This window comes from Calypte anna, chromosome 11, assembly GCF_003957555.1.
Source record: "Calypte anna isolate BGI_N300 chromosome 11, bCalAnn1_v1.p, whole genome shotgun sequence".
NCBI lineage: Eukaryota > Metazoa > Chordata > Aves > Apodiformes > Trochilidae > Calypte > Calypte anna.
This window is the reverse complement of record NC_044257.1, coordinates 17,894,945-17,903,105: the sequence shown is the minus strand read 5'-3', so window position 1 is coordinate 17,903,105 and position 8,161 is coordinate 17,894,945.

The following is an 8,161-nucleotide window of genomic DNA, read 5'->3' as shown; positions in this document are numbered from 1 at the left end:
GGGGAAAAAAGGAGAAAAAAGGGGAAAATATAAAAATAATGAGTAATGGGCTTCCAATGAAGCTCTTTTTTTTGTTTTTGATGTGCTTTTGAAAAAGACTTTCAGCTAAACTCACTTTGAGTTCAGGTCACTGGCACTGATTTAGGGAGGGAGAGGGGAGGAAGGGAGAGAGGTCAAGGATGGGGTTCCCCACCCTGAGTACCCCCTGATTTGGGGCCAGAGTCCCCCAGGGTGAAGACCCCTTGGCCTGCTGGGTGCTGGGTGCCTGGGAGACACCCTGGGCACAGGCTGAGAAGTTTGGTGTCCTCACTGCTGCTCCTGAGTCCAACACTGGCCCTGGTTGGAGGGCTGGGAAGGTCCCCAAGGAAGGGACACTGAGAGCATCCCTGAGGATGGAGTGAGGAGAATCCCTGTTGGGTCCAGGGAAGGGCTGAGCTATGGGAATTTGGGAGGGCTGGGCTAATAATCCTGCAGCTTATCCCCCGTGCCTCAGTTTCCCTGGATGTGACAGCTCTGTGCCCATAGGGATGTGTTTGGGGAGGGTGATGGGATCAGCATCACTCAAGGAAGGTGAGTTTGGGCTAGCAGGGATGAGTGCCTGGCTGCTTGCCCCTGTGTGGGCTGAGCTTGCCACTGCGTGGCCACTGCCTTCTGCCAACAACAACAACAAAAAGAATTATTCTTCACAAGGCAAAAGTTTCTCAGCTCCCCTTTTGGTTGCAGAAAGGCAGATTGGTTCCTGCTCAGCTCTGCCTTGGGTTTCCTAACCTGCCTTTAAAAATAAAATTAAAAAAAAAAAAAAGAAAAAAGACAGAAAACAACCCTTGTCCATCACTTGGCCACCCCAAGGCACAGCAGAACCTCCCAAACAAGCATTTCCACCAATTCTTACTGGGAAGACAGGGGAGGCAGCCCTTGATCTCCAGCCCTGCTGGGGAACCTGCTGAGCTCCCAGCCCTTGCTCTGCTAATCTCCTCCTGCAGATCCCACAAGATATTCCCAAGAGGGAGCATGGGCTGGGCTGGCTTTGTTCCACAACTCCATCCTTGGGGACATCTTTGCCTCCCAGCAAGCAGCAGTTGGCTCTGGGGGAGGCAGGACCACGGGTGGGGGTGACAGTGGGTGACAAGCCACCGGTGCTGCCAGCCTCATCCTCACCCCAATCCTGGGAAGCAGCAGGGAGAAGCAGGATCCTTGCAGCCGGGGTGCTGGGATGGGGTGAAACCTTGCAGCTCTCTCCAGCTCCCTTCTAATTCCTTTCCCAGCTGTGTTGCCTCAGCTCCATGACCAGGCTGTAACCGGAGCGGGTCAGCCTTTTGCTGATGGAATGTTTTTTCCATCGGGAAATACCAATTTCTGTGGGAACATCTCAATTTTAACCAAATTTTGCTTTGTTTTTTCTTTTTTTTTTCTTTTTTTTTTGAGGGGGATGATACGTAAAGCCCAAGGTTTTCAAGGAGGTTTGACCTCCTCCTAGCATTCCTTGAGGAACGAGCATCCTGGAGCTCTCTGGGTGCTGACATAGGAGTAAAATCCAGGCTGAGGAAAGCCCCAGGTGCCCTTCAAAAACTGGAAGCTTGACTACTTTTTATAAAAAAGTCAAAATGGAGTCACCTGGTGGATCAACCTCAGAGAGACAGAGAGTTTCTGGAGGAAGCTCCAGCCTTAGTTTCCCTCTACTCCTTTATTTCTACACCTTGTGTTTCCTTTGCCCAGGCAGCAAAACTTGGGCATCCCAGGGTTTGGCATCCTGGGTACCAGAGGCTGGAGAGACAACACCAAGGAGGATTTTCACCTGCATCCTGAGGGGATGAAGACATCAAATTCCTTTTTAGGTGCCTTTTTTTTTTTTTATTTTGGAGCTTCACCAGCCAGAGATCCAGCCTGGGCTGCCCAGTGAAGCAGATGGCATCTTCCACTGGTGAATAACGGGCTGGGAATAGAAAGCTGAAACCAGAGCCCTCATCTTCCCATTGCATCTTCAGAGTCATGTGAGAGGTTCCTTCCATCCCTCCCCTCCTCTTTGGCCAGGCCTTGCCTAGAAATAGCTTCTGGCACTCACATGGCAGGACCTCGACCTCAGGAAGCAGCTGATGCCACGGGTGGCCCCACCACGGCTCTCTGCCTCGGGGCTCTGCGGGAGCTGGGAGGGCTTGGAAAACACTTGGAAAACACTTCATGGAGGGAATGCCAAGCTGCTGGGATGGGCTCATGGCCCTGGGGGTGCTGGACACAAGGGTGCAGAGTCTCCACTCAGCTGTGCTCCTGAGTTTTTACTGCTGTGCATATTTGCACTGATAAAACTTTTTCTTCCTTTTTTTTTCGATTTTTTTTTCGATTTTTTTTTTTCCCGCCCCCTCTCGCCTCTCCTCTCCTCTCCACCCTTTTTTTAATAGCAGCCTCTAACAGCCACACTCATTCTTCTTTGTTGACACGGCCCTTTGGCATCAGCACTTGGCATTTGCAGAGCAGCTCGTTCTGGAAAAAAAAAAAAAAAAACAACAAAAAAAAAACAACAAACCTTTAAAAAACACACAAAAAAAAAAAAAAACACTTGGAAAAAAAAAACACAACACAACCAAACCAAAAAAACTCAACAAGCAATCTGGCCCTTGTGCCTTGCAGGGGACGTGGCTCCCTCCTGCCTGGCAGGGCTGGGTGCCCGGGAGGGGATGAGTTGGGGATGAGGATGCCCATGCCGTGCTTCCACCCGTGTTCCCCGCACTCCCCCCACGCGTGTATGTGTATGTGCGTGTGTGCTGTCCCTCCAGGCTGTCTCCGGGGCTCCTGGCTCCCCATGTGTCCCCGTCGTGGCTTTGTCCTCTGGCTGTCACCGTTTCTTTGCCGCAGCAGCAGCTCCCAAAAGCGCTGGAGCGGCTCCGGCTCAGCCGCATCGTGTCCCCGCAGGGCTGCGCTGCCTCTTGGTGGCCCCGTTCCCCCCTCCCCACCCCCCCAGAGTCACCTTTCTCCATCCCGCAGCATCCCTCCCCCCCAGGCAGGGACCACCCTGTGTCCTCCATCCCTGCAGCCCCCGGCTCCTAATTTTGGCACAGAACGGCTGCATCTCCTTCCCCTCCTCTACCTCCCCCCCTCCCCCTCCATCACCATCTTTTCTTGGGTCATCTATTTGTTTATTTTTTAATAGATTCCAGGTTCCAAGCTGTGCAGGGGGGGATGTTCCTGCTTGCAGCTTGGCTGGGAGCATCCTTGACTCACCTACGTGGCCAGGAGAGGGACCTGGGGAAATTATTTATGAGCAAGAGAAAACCCAGCTGGGCTTTTCCAGCAAAAGGAAGAGAAGTGGGGACAAAAAAAAAATTGATTAAGAAAGTAAAAAGCTTCTAAGAAAGGCTAAAGCAGCAGGTAAAGGGTGGATCCTGGTAATTCTCTGAACCAGCCCTATCTTTCCCATCTGAAAAGTCAGCAGTGAGTGCAGAGAGCAGCGTGGCTTTCAAAAAAGAAAAGGAAAAATAAGATTGCAGAGGAAAAGAACAGCTGGTGAGCACAGAGTTCAAGGTCTCTGAACCCCAGGCCAGTGCCCCAGTGTGCTGTAGACAGCCGTGTGCCACCAGCTTCACCCCAGGCAGGTGTCACCATGGTGCCACCCCCGTGCCTCAGTTTCCCCAGGTGGCACAGCGCTGCCTGTCATGTTTATGTGTGTGGTGGCATTTCCCTGTTTGGCCGAGGAGAGGGATCAGGGCAGGGCTGGGCTGGGCTGGGCAGCACACTGCCCTGGGGCTGCTCTCCCCACGGGAGGAGGTGGGAAGCTGGTTGGAGGCCTTGGAAGGGCAGAGGTTGTGCTGCCTCCCCGGCTGCCTCCTGGGAGAACTATTCCCTTTCCAAGCAGCAGCCCCTGCGGAAGATAATCCGGAGGGGGTGGCTGGGGGAATAGTCACGTTGTCTCGAAGGCACTGTGTTGTTTGAAATGCTCTTTAAGGCACTTGATGACTCACAGCAACAGCTGGAAGGAATAAGCAGTTGGTAATTTCCATATTAACCTCCCGGTCCTGCTGGATGGGAGAGGGGATGGGAGAGATCTGCTGCAGCACGTGGCTCCTGGTGGGGAGGGTGCAGGGGGACCTCGTCATGGGGGTGCTGCTGGACACTGTCCTGCTGTGCCCAGGGCATGGGGAGAGAGATGGAGATGGGGATGGGGGTGAGGAGAGGTATGGAAATGGGGATGGGAATGGAGGTGGGGATGAGGATGGAGATAGGGATAGAAATGGGCATGGAAATGGGAATGGAAATGGGGCTTAGGGGAAGATGGGGATGGGAATGGGGATGGGGGAAGTTTGGAGTTGAAGAAGGGGATGGGGGTGAAGATGGGGATGGAAATGGGCATGAAGTCAGGGATGGAAATGGGGTTTTAGGGGGAAGATGAGGATGGGAATGGGGAAGTCGGAGGTGAAGAGAGGGATGCGAGTGAAGATGGGGATAGAAATGGGGATGAAGATGGGGATGGAAATGGAGTTTTGGGGAAGATGGGGATGAGAATGGTATGGGGGATGTTTGGAGGTGAAGAAGGGGATGGGAGTGAAGATGGGGATAGAAATGGGGATGAAGAGGGGATGGGGAAATGGTGGAGATAGGGATGGAAATGGGGATAGAGATGGGGATGGGTCTGGAATTACTGATGGGAATGGAGATGGGGATGGAAATGGAGATGGCCCCAGCACCAGGCAGGCTTCTTGTGTCTCCAGCTTGAGCCTGATGCAAGCAGGGGGAGCACAGCCCCGCTCATGGATGTTTGTACAGCACCTTGCACAACCAGCACCCAATCCTGACGCAACGTGGTCATGGAGCAGCTGCCTGGCCCCTGCCTCGTAAGGGACATCTGTCCCCGGAGCTGGCCTTTGTGCAAAGAGGACAATTCCAAACGGAGCCAGCCATCAGGGAGGTCTAAGACAGGCACAGCGAGGACGTTTGCCTCCCAAACCGGGGCTGCGGGCATCCAGCTGGAGAGAGGAGCCATCCCGCACCGCATCCCGCTCCATCTGCGCTGCATCCCGCTTTCCCCGCGGCTCTCAGCTCGGAGTTGTCACCGTCCTCGGCCCTTGGGGAGCTTTAAAACGCCGGCTCCAGCAGGAGGGTTGGGGCCGGCGGGGGCCGTGGTGGAAAATCCTGTGCTAGGCTCGCCTGGATCCCCCGCAGGCCCCGGGGGAGGTGTTTGCCGCCAGGGCATATGTTTTCAGTTCTTGCCGAGGCCCGACTTGAGAAATTTTCTCTCCCTCCCAGCTTCTCTGTTGCAAACAGCAACCGCAGGGCCGGGGCGGCACAGGATGATAAATGAGCTGCTCTGTCCCTGAGCAGCCAAGGCCCCGGGAAGCTGCTCCCAGGCTCGGGGCTGGAGGGGTGCGGGGGGAACCAGGGGCTCAGGCGCCTGTGGAGAGGCCAGGGAGCAGCAAGGAGGGTCGGGGTTTTGGGGAGGATGGGGGGGGGGTCCGGTCATGCTGAGTTCTGGTTCCTGATTGCAGCACGTTGTTTTCTCACCCATCTGCAGAGCAGGCTGGAGAGCATCTGGTGGCCACGCTGGAAGGGTGGCTGTGTATCCCTGGGGAGATCCAGCTGGACAGGCTGGGGGCAGCCCCAGATTCCCAGGAAAAACCCCGAAACAGCACTGGGAAAGCATGCACAGGTGGGGTGCAGCATTTCCCAAGATGCTGCTGCACAGGGTTAGGGATCTTATCCCATAGAGATGACCTTACCCTGTTAGGATGACCTTACCCTGTTAGGATGACCTTACCCCACTGGAATGACCTTACCCCACTGGGATGACCTTATCCCATCGGGATGACCTTACCCATCTGGGAAAAAGGGTGAGACTGAGAGAGTCATCTGAGTCATGTCCACCCCAACGGTGCATAGAGCAGCCACCACATCAGGCCTATAAATAAATACAATATAATGAGACCCTTCTGCCTCCTGGAAACCCCTGAAAAAAAAAAAAAAAAAGCCCCATAGAGCCAGTTCTCCCAAGGTATCGTGTTCCCTGCTTTGGGTGTCACCTCCCACCCCACCCACAACCTCCACCTCCCCCCCCACCTCCTTTTGCTTCTTTATTGCTGGAGCCATCTGGGTGGAAACTGGATCCGGGTCCCCGAAGAGCCCTCCTGCCCCCTGCCCGTGCTCCAGCTGATGTCACACAATCTGTTTGATCTCCCAGCCAGTTGCTGGGGGGACACCAGACGCTGTCACCCCGCTGACTGGGTGGGAGATGACATCAAGGACTGCTCAACCCAAGGGGGACAAAGCCAGGGTGCCCTAAGAGGGAGGACCCCAAGGAAGGGGGGGATGGGGGATGATGAGGAGCGGGGGCAATGTGGCTTCTCCTCATCAGCTGGGTGTCCTGATGTGTGGCTTGGGTGGCCCCCCTGGCCCTCTGTCCCTGTGTCCCATCACAGTTGGTGACCTTGATGCTATGGGTTTGCTCCTGCAGAGCCCCAGGATGGGTTCAGGGCTTTGCAAGGACAGGAGTGGGGACATTGCAGTGACTTGCCATGAACTCAAACTCAACTCCCCAGCTAGGCAGAGGCATCCTCCTGAAATGCCTGCTTGAAAAAGATCCTTATGGCTGTTAATATATATATATATATATATTTAATTTAATTTTTTTTCCCCCCGTCGGGAGAGCCGTGCCGAGCTGGTGGGTTTGCTGACGAGATGCTGGGGCAGTGAATAAGTCAAGTTTAATTGTGGCTGGAGCCGGGTACAGTTTGCACTTCCGCGGTGCCTATTGTCCAAGGACAAGCAAAGTGCTTCCCAAGCATTAAATCTTCTCGGCAGGCTGCGAGGCAGGTAAGGATACACCGGGATTATTGCATGCGTCGCTGAAACCCGGCCAGCTCCGGCTGGGAACACATCAGCTCTTTACCAGCGAGCAGCAAAGCGATGCAGCATTTTTAAGACCGAGCGGGAAATAGAATCTGGTATTGAACTGGAACAACAGCTTGGGGAAAGAAAAAAAAAGAAAAAAAAAAAGAAAAAAAAAGTGAAATAAATGACTGGGGGCTGAGCCGGTGGTCGGGACGCTGAGTTAATGGCTGGTGGAAGGGTTGTAAAGGGCAGGGATGGAGCTGGGGGGTTGGGAAAACTTCCGTGGGCTCCCTCCTGCCGGCGTGGACGTGGAGGCTGTGTCTTTCCACGCAGCTTTGTGGGAGGAAAAGGGGCTGCCCAAAACGCCGTGCTGTGGGGAAAAGGCTGCGGGTGAGCCAGAGGGGATGGCAAGGGAGAGACCCACTCGTGTTGGGGGGACAAGCTGGTCCGCCAAACCCCGCGTGGGGCCGGCTCTGAGCCTCCCGGGTGGGGTGGGTTTGGAAATCCCCCCCCCCCCCTCCCATACCCTCTCTCCGTGGGGTCGCGGCGGCTGCGGCGGCTCCGAGCCGGGCTGGCGGCGGGCGGGCGGGCAGGGGGGGCGGCAGCGGCTCGATCCTCCCCCCTCGGGGGCAGGTCGCGGCGGGGGGGGCCGGGGAGGAGCCGGGCCGGGGGCGCCGGGGCCGGGAGGCGGCGGGCAGCCGCCCTTCCTCCGCGCCGCCAGCGGGACCCAAACTTTCGCACCGAACTTTTATATTCCGTGTCGGTTTTCTTTTCTTTCTTTTTTTTTTTTTTTTTTTTTTTCTTTTTAAAAATCTTTTAATTTTTTTTTCCCCGGTTGTTTGGAGATTTTTGTTGTTGTGGAATTATTTTTTTTATTTTTCCCCCCCTCGTTTTTTCTTTTTTTTTTTTTTTTTTTTTTTTCCTTCTCGGCGGCGGGAGGAGGCGGGCGGCAGCTGTGGTGGGGGTGTGTGTGTGTTGGGGGGGGGGAGTGGGGGGAGAGCTCCACAAACCCGCCCCCCGAGCCTGCGTGTCCGGCTGAGCCGCGGGATGAGCCGGGGGCGGCGATGAGCGCGGCGGGGCCGGGGGCGGCGGCGGGGCCGGGGGCGGCGGTGGCGGCGGCCCCGCTCTCCCGTAAGCAGCGGCTGATGGCCGCGCTGGCGAGCGGCGAAACAGCGACGGGTCCGGGGGTTCCCCAACCCCCCGGGACACCCCAATCCCCGGCTCCTCCGCTTTGCTGTTTTATCTGCGGCGGCGGCATCAGCCGCGGCAAAGAACTCAAGCTTCAAGTCCGACCCCCCCGCGACCACCGACCCTTTTTTCCCTTCCTTCAGCATCAAGAGCCGGCTCC